The 7,679-nt window shown below is 34.1% G+C and overlaps 1 non-coding gene across 1 annotated transcript; it reads right to left on the bottom strand.

Moving 5' to 3' along the window:
* Nucleotides 1-4,260: 4,260 nt before the first annotated feature.
* Nucleotides 4,261-4,332, bottom strand: Trnaq-uug. Its single transcript has one exon. It is a non-coding gene; the product is annotated as a tRNA-Gln (tRNA).
* Nucleotides 4,333-7,679: the final 3,347 nt, after the last annotated feature.

Raw genomic sequence — 7,679 nt, 5'->3', positions numbered from 1 at the left:
GTTTGTGTGAAGTTATCCACACATTTCCATCCACAAATTATGACGTGGGGTAAACTACTTTTGAGATAGAGTATCTGATATACTATTTCAGGTGTGCGGCAAATCGACAATCTGTGTAACAGAGTCATCCATATCTACACTTAAGACACTTGGCCGGCGATGCTACAAATATGTTTATAACAATTAAAAGAGATATAATTAAAGTGTATTTTCATGAGGGATAGAAGGGATGATGCCCCTTCAAACGGGCAGGCGAACTGTTTCACCTATACTAGGTTATTACCCATCCAGAAAGAAGTCATCCCTTAAAATTTCATTTACACACACCTCCCCTGTATCAAGTTATTGAGTTCGAAAATTTCCAGCCACGGAATAATATTTTAATTTTTTTCACTCCCTCAAACGGGCAGGCGAACTGTTCCACCTATACTAGGTTGTTGTTACACATCCACAAAGACGTCATCCCTTAAAATTTCATTTACACACACCTCCTCTGTACCGAGTTACATGGAATCGGTTTCGAAAATTTCCATCCACAGAATGACATTTTAATTTTTTTCACCCCCTCAAACGGGCAGGCGAACTGTTCCACCTATACTAGGTTGTTACCTATCCACGAAGACGTCATCCCTTAAAATTTCATTTACATACACCTCCCCTGTACCGAGATATCGAGTTCGGAAATTTCCATCCACGGAATGTTATTTTAATTTTTTTCACCCCCTCAATCGGGCAGGCGAACTATTCCACCTATACTAGATTGTTACCCATCCACAAAGACGTCATCCCTTAAAATTTCATTTACACACACCTCCCCTCTACCGAGTTACACGGAATCGGTTTCGAAAATTTCCATCCACGGAATGATATTTTAATTTTTTTCACCCCCTCAAACGGGCAGGCGAACTGTTCCACCTATACTAGGTTGTTACCCATCCAGAAAGACGTCATCCCTTAAAATTTCATTTACGCACACCTCCCCTGTACCGAGTTATCGAGTTCGGAAATTTCCATCCACGGAATCATATTTTATTTTTTTTTTCACCCCTTCCAACGGCGAACTATTCCACCTATACTAGGTTATTACCCATCCAGAAAGACGTCATCCCCTAAAATTTAATTTACACACACCTCCCCTGTACCGAGTTCGGAAATTTCCATCCATGGAATCATATTTTATTTTTTTTCACCCCTTCAAACGGGCAGGCGAACTGTTTCACCTATACTAGGTTATTACCCATCCAGAAAGACGTCATCCCTTAAAATTTCATTTACGCACACCTCCTCTGTACCGAGTTATCGAGTTCGAAAATTTCCATCCACGGAATCATATTTCAATTTTTTTCACCCCCTCAAACGGGCAGGCGAACATCATCCCTTCTATCCCTCATGAAAATACACTTTAATTATATCACTTTTAATTGTTATAAACATATTTGTAGCATCGCCGGCCAAGTGTCTTAAGTGTAGATATGGATGACTCTGTTACACAGAATGTCGATTTGCCGCACACCTGAAATAGTATATCAGATACTCTATCTCAAAAGTAGTTTACCCCACGTCATAATTTGTGGATGGAAATGTGTGGATAACTTCACACAAACATAAATTTCAGCATTTTCGAACAGAAAATTTAAACCATCCAAACTGCCATAAACGCTTTCGCACACCAGGATCAGCTTTAAAGTTTATACCTTCATGAAAATTTATTTTTCAATTTAAAATGTAATGTTTTAGAGTTTTAGACCACCAGTTGCTTAATAAAAGTTGCTTATTTTCGTGCCCTCTCTATCACCTTTTTCAAGGAACAGACTAATTTCAGAAACACCCTGTATAGTCCGAAACGTGCGTTCATTGTACATCCTGATATTCGTTAATGGATGTCCTAAAAACCATCTTTACGATGTCTCTGTACTTTGTGAGAAAGAAACTCCACTATAAGATAAAATCACTTTAACTCTCTTGCTAGAAACTGGTGCAAGAACGGGATAAGTTAATGCCACTCGTATCCCGTTCTTGCACCCTATACAGGGTGATTCAGAACTTATCCAAAAAAAAAAATTGGATGTACAGGATGATGGATGACTCTTACAAATACAATTTTCTAAAGAGAATATCAAAAAGGGCAGTTTGAATATGATTTAAAAATACACTTCTGCACGGTACTGGAAACTTGTCCACTTTAAAACCTGACCTCGCACAATGCGACCGAGATGGAGGCAGTATGATAAAAACGGACAAAAACTTCGAAAAGAATTGCGGCTCCTATTGTTATTATTAATTAATAAAATTAATTAGTGGTTTTAAACAATAAAATAATATGACATACCTGATGTTACAACTGCTCAAAATTATGTTCACCGACGTGTACCGCCTTACTCAGTTTCCACGAACTAACACCTTGTCTTGTTTTACCATAACACAAATGCTTCACCATAATACAAATGTTGTCTTGCCATCCTAAATTAAAAACGATATCCATCAACTTTCTATACACGCAAGCCATTTTTGACACTAACTACTAAAAAACTTTTTTAAACACTATCACAACGACGATTGTAAAATCGGATTTCAGTATTCGGAGTCGCTGAGGCCACGTGGCTCTCCACGCGTATTGCGAATAACGCTAGAGACTACAGTTGTCCAGCTATGTAGTGGTTGAAAGTACTACAACTGCAATATTTTTTTTGTTCTCAAAAACTATGTATAAGGATTTTACAAACATTTTTTTACGATATTGACTCATACCGCATCTATTCCCAAATTTTTTTAGATAAGTTGTGAATCACCCTGTATACATATGTTAGTTTTTTGTATTTGGTATTAAATCTGATTCAATGGTTCATCTTAAATAACTGAATATATAGATATTATTTTTTTTAAGTAATAGTTATATAGGCGTAGCCAGCGGGGCACGGTCAAACCGAAAAGTTAGGTTTTATCTGTTTGGGGGTGCGGCGTTAGCCGAAGCGGCCAAGGCTTGCCTACAGAGGCGAACCAGGGCTGTGCGGCAAAACCGTAGTGGGTACGAATCCCGCACGCGGCTGGAAAATTCGAAAGAATTTTCTTGTCGTACCATGGATGTTTGTGATTGTTAAGGTGGAGGGTAGTGTAAATTAGCAGGCAAAAAGGGCCAAGCATGGCCTAATTGCTGGTAAGCTTCATGACCTTTACCTTAGGTTTATCTGTAAATCTCTGATTGCGTAACTTTTTTTAGAATGAAACGAAGAACTGTTTAGGTTTTGAAGCGAGAGCTGCTTTTTTTTAGGGGTCCACCCCTAGCAAAAAATCCTAGCTACGCCCATGAATTATATATCTAATAACTTTGTATTCTGAACTTTGTATTCTGAAAAATATTTTGATTGTTATTATTTATCCACCTTTTTCAGGTAATGTATATTTAAAAAAATAAATAAATAATATAGTAACATACGAATACGAATTAGGTTCATATGAAGTTATACAAATATTTTTTCTCTAACTTAAATGCAAATGTTGTACGTATTTAACCAATTGATATGCCTACAAAAAATATAATCTTGACTTTGCTGAATATTTTACGTATTAGCGCTTATCCCTTTTCTACATAAGGGTCTAATATTTGTATACAATACTTGATTATAGTGTAATTAAGGTACCTGGTGTTGTGAAGGTAATAATGCAAAAAATCGACAATGTACTTCCCGAAAGGCTCTGGCCCGGGGAATGTACTTTGACCAAGAATTTTATTTTCATATACCTACCTAACAACAACTCAAACGTTTGATATTCTATTAGTTTGATATTCAATTTTTTTTTTGACATAGCGTAGGTATAGGTACTTTTATTTTTTTTTATTATTGGATATGATTTATTTCCGGGTAAGGTGTTTTTAAAAATTGTGGGTCAATATGATATTTCTCGTTTAATGTAAACTGAGTGATAATTGCAAATTGGCAGATTAGTAGGACATCAAATGCATGATATATGTCATGGGGAATAAGGATTTCATTTAACGCAATTTTTCTTAATTCTTGTCAGATGAAGTTATTATTATGTATTCAGATGTCTAGGTGGCTAACAAAATAGCCCCATAGATGAAGTTTGACACAAAATGATTAAAATTAAAATATATTTTGCATTAATTTTACAAAATTTCTTCTAAATCTATTCAAAATAGCGAGTACAATGATGATTCCAATTAAAACGAAAAGGAATGTGATATTTACCGTCGTTTATTATTAGTCTCAATAGTTAAAGGATGTCCGAAAAAAAAAAAATAGGTCCCACCGAGATTTGAACTCGGATCGCTGGATTCAAAGTCCAGAGTGCTAACCATTACACCATGGGACCTCGCAAATTAGTGTTGTTTTATAGACATGTTAAATAGAATTTATATAAATTCTTAAATAATAATCACATTGTTGAGAAAAATGGTGTTATTTTTGCACAATTATATTAACGTTATTATTTACAGTATTATATCAAATTATAATATTACTTACATTCCAAAAAAAAATGTATCTTTTAATTTTGATGACGATCATTTAAAAATAATATAGCGTTACTCATTTTAAATAAAAACGTTATATGGACATACGTTCTATGGACATTCTCATAAATGGTTTGAAGAGTTGAATTATTGTTTAATTAATTCTTGAAATACAAAACAAAGTATTGACTTTAGAGAAAACGCCAAACACAGTACTATCCATTAATCTGACAATGAGCCGGAAATTTGCTTAATACAGAGCGTTCATAAATGTTTACAAGCCACGCGGACGCCGAGCTTAGGCAACCGAACATTGCACGACTGATACTGGTAACGAAAAATCCCTAAATCTTGGCATCACCAATATTAATGATTCGTTTACAATGAACAGTAACAAACCTTTACGCCTACGCTTGAGATAATGCGAGCGCTGTTTGGTTGAATAAAATCTCGTGAAAAATTACATCAATTACGAGCCGGTGTATTTTAATGTAATCCTAATCTTACATTTTTAATAGTTTTTAATTTTACCGAAATTGAATTGCCAATATCTGGCTTCTACTGAGTTTAAAAACACCACGAAACTTTTCATCGTCGGCATCCATCTGGGTTTGAATGGATTTTCTGTCATTATTCCTTCTATTATTATAGTTTATGGGTTTCGTCCCATATGGTCAACAATGACCTCATTATATCATCAACTGCTTATAATGTTCTATCAAAACTAGTGCTATCAATGTTTCCAGATCCATTTTTATCGGAACTATTCATATCTTCAGAAACGGTTGCTAAAAAGCAGACGCTAGATGTTTCAAGCAAAATATTCGAACGGCTGTCCTTAATGATGGCACATTTCTTATAAACTTGACACATTTTCCAAGGAATTTAGAATATGGTATCCAAGGATTAAGTGGTGAGATTTCCAAAATTGTACATAACCTTTTCATTTTTTGTGCTTAACGACTTTTACTTTTCTTTTTGGAAATAAAGACATTATTATTATTGACCTCATGGCGAAGTAAATATTAAACCATTGTTTAGACCAAAATTCAGTATAGTAGATCCAAAATATTTGGAACAAATATGACATATATTGCAAACATAATGAAAATCCATTGTTTTTAGGTTCATTGTTTGATACAACTTCGAGTTTGAAACAGTGCTATGCAAAATCGTATCCTAAAATTGAGATGTAGGAAACATCCTCAATCTTAGATATTTTACAGTAAATTGTTTGTATTAAATTTACAAGGGAAAATATTATGTTATCAACATATTATGTAAGAAGGAAAAAATTATTTACTTACTTTATTTACGCATAAATGTATGTACATACAAAACAAACACTTTTCCATAACCAGGTCCATCTGCTTATTGTGGTCATTGATGGTTACCTGAGAAAAAGAAAAACATTTCTCGAAATTTTATATTATTTATAAAAATTTATTTAAGCGTGTCAAAGTTATAACATCACAAAATTAGCTATGTCGTAGGATTATATACTTATTGCGAGCATTTTAGTCATTCAGCGACTATATCTGCCATACCTAATATTCAGATCCTCAGACTGATCTAAGGATAGCTTATTCAGGGTGATACAGAACTTATCCAAGAAAAAAAATTTGAATGTACAGGGGACAATTTTGTAAAAAAAATCAAAAAGGGCAATTCGAAAATGATTTAGAAATACACTTCTGCACGGCACTGGAACCTGGTCCACTGTAAAACCTGATCTTACACAAGGCGAAGTGTAATAAAAAACGGACAAAATCTTTAAAGAATTTCGCAAAGACAGAAATAATAATTAGAATTTTATTTATAACACCTATTTTATATCAGCAAATTCAACTGCTTTTGCCGCTATTGTTATTATTAATTAATGTGAAATTAATTTGTGGTTTTACTTAATAAAATAATAATTTGACATACCTGATGTTACAACAAATATTCAAATTTTTGTCCACCGACGTGTAAACACGTTTGGACCCGTCTTACATAGTTTCTACGAACTAATCAAATGTCTCGCTTCACCATAACACAAATTTTGTCTTGCTTCACCATAAATTAAAACGATATCTATCAACTCCGAGTTGCTATAGACGTAAGCCATTTTTGACATTAATTACTAAAAAACTATAGTAAATATTATTGCAATGACGTTAATACTAATTGTAAAATCGGATTTGAGTATTCGGAGTCGCTGGGGCCACCTGGCTCTCCACGCGCATTGCGTAAAGCGCACAACGCGAATGACTAGAAACTATAGTTGTCCAGCCATGTAATAGTGGAAAGTAATGCAATTTCAATAATTTTTTTCTCGGAAATTATAAGGATTTTACAAAAAAAAAATTACGATGACCGCATCTATTCCCAATTTTTTTTTGGATAAGTTGTGAATCACCCTGTATACTGATTATTAACATAAGATATCTCTCGGACATCATATGGCTAAACGTAGCCATAATCGTACATCTCTGAAATATATGGATATATTCAGAATCACCATCCTGAGGTTTGTGCTGTTTGGGTAATTACCTACCTTTAAAAAATCTTAGATAGAATCACTAAAATTATTTATTTATCTAATGAAATATGATTCATGGATTCTAAAAGACGTATTTATTTTTATTTTATGAGCGAGATTGATAATATTTTTGATAAAATAAAATTACAAAATACAGCAAACCGCCATGATAGGTTGAACACCAATCAGAGCGAATTACGTGACATCTATGTAAATACCGTTTTGTTTCATTTGTACTTCGACTATATCCGCAGTATTTATCTTCGTTTAAATATTTTGTGTTTCCCAACTATCAGTTGCTTAGTTTTGTGTTACCAAAACCATAATCAGGAAACGTTTGCCATGGAACAAGGATTCCCAAAAGCAAATAGCTTTAATTTGCCTAGAATTGATTTGTTGATGCTAGGAGAGTTTCTTGCATCAAACAATGACTTTTGTTCAGCAGATTTTAGAAATGTCAAGACTTCTATGTAAGTACCTACATTAATATTAACAGGTGCTGAAATACATAGAAAACTCCTGCGACACATTTTTGAACAATATTGGCATGAGTTAAGATATGGCAAAGTGACAGCCTCACGAGCGTTTGAATTTAGTCGATGCAAAACCAATGATACAACTTTGATCACGTTAATATTAGGAGGATCTGGTCATGAAACGCGTGAGGCAAGAAGTACCAGACTG

This window comes from Anoplophora glabripennis, unplaced genomic scaffold, assembly GCF_000390285.2.
Source record: "Anoplophora glabripennis isolate ALB-LARVAE unplaced genomic scaffold, Agla_2.0 scaffold348, whole genome shotgun sequence".
In the NCBI taxonomy this organism is placed as follows: Eukaryota; Metazoa; Arthropoda; class Insecta; order Coleoptera; family Cerambycidae; genus Anoplophora; species Anoplophora glabripennis.
The sequence above is the reverse complement of the archived record's forward strand: the minus strand, read 5'-3'. Positions and strand labels throughout refer to the sequence as shown.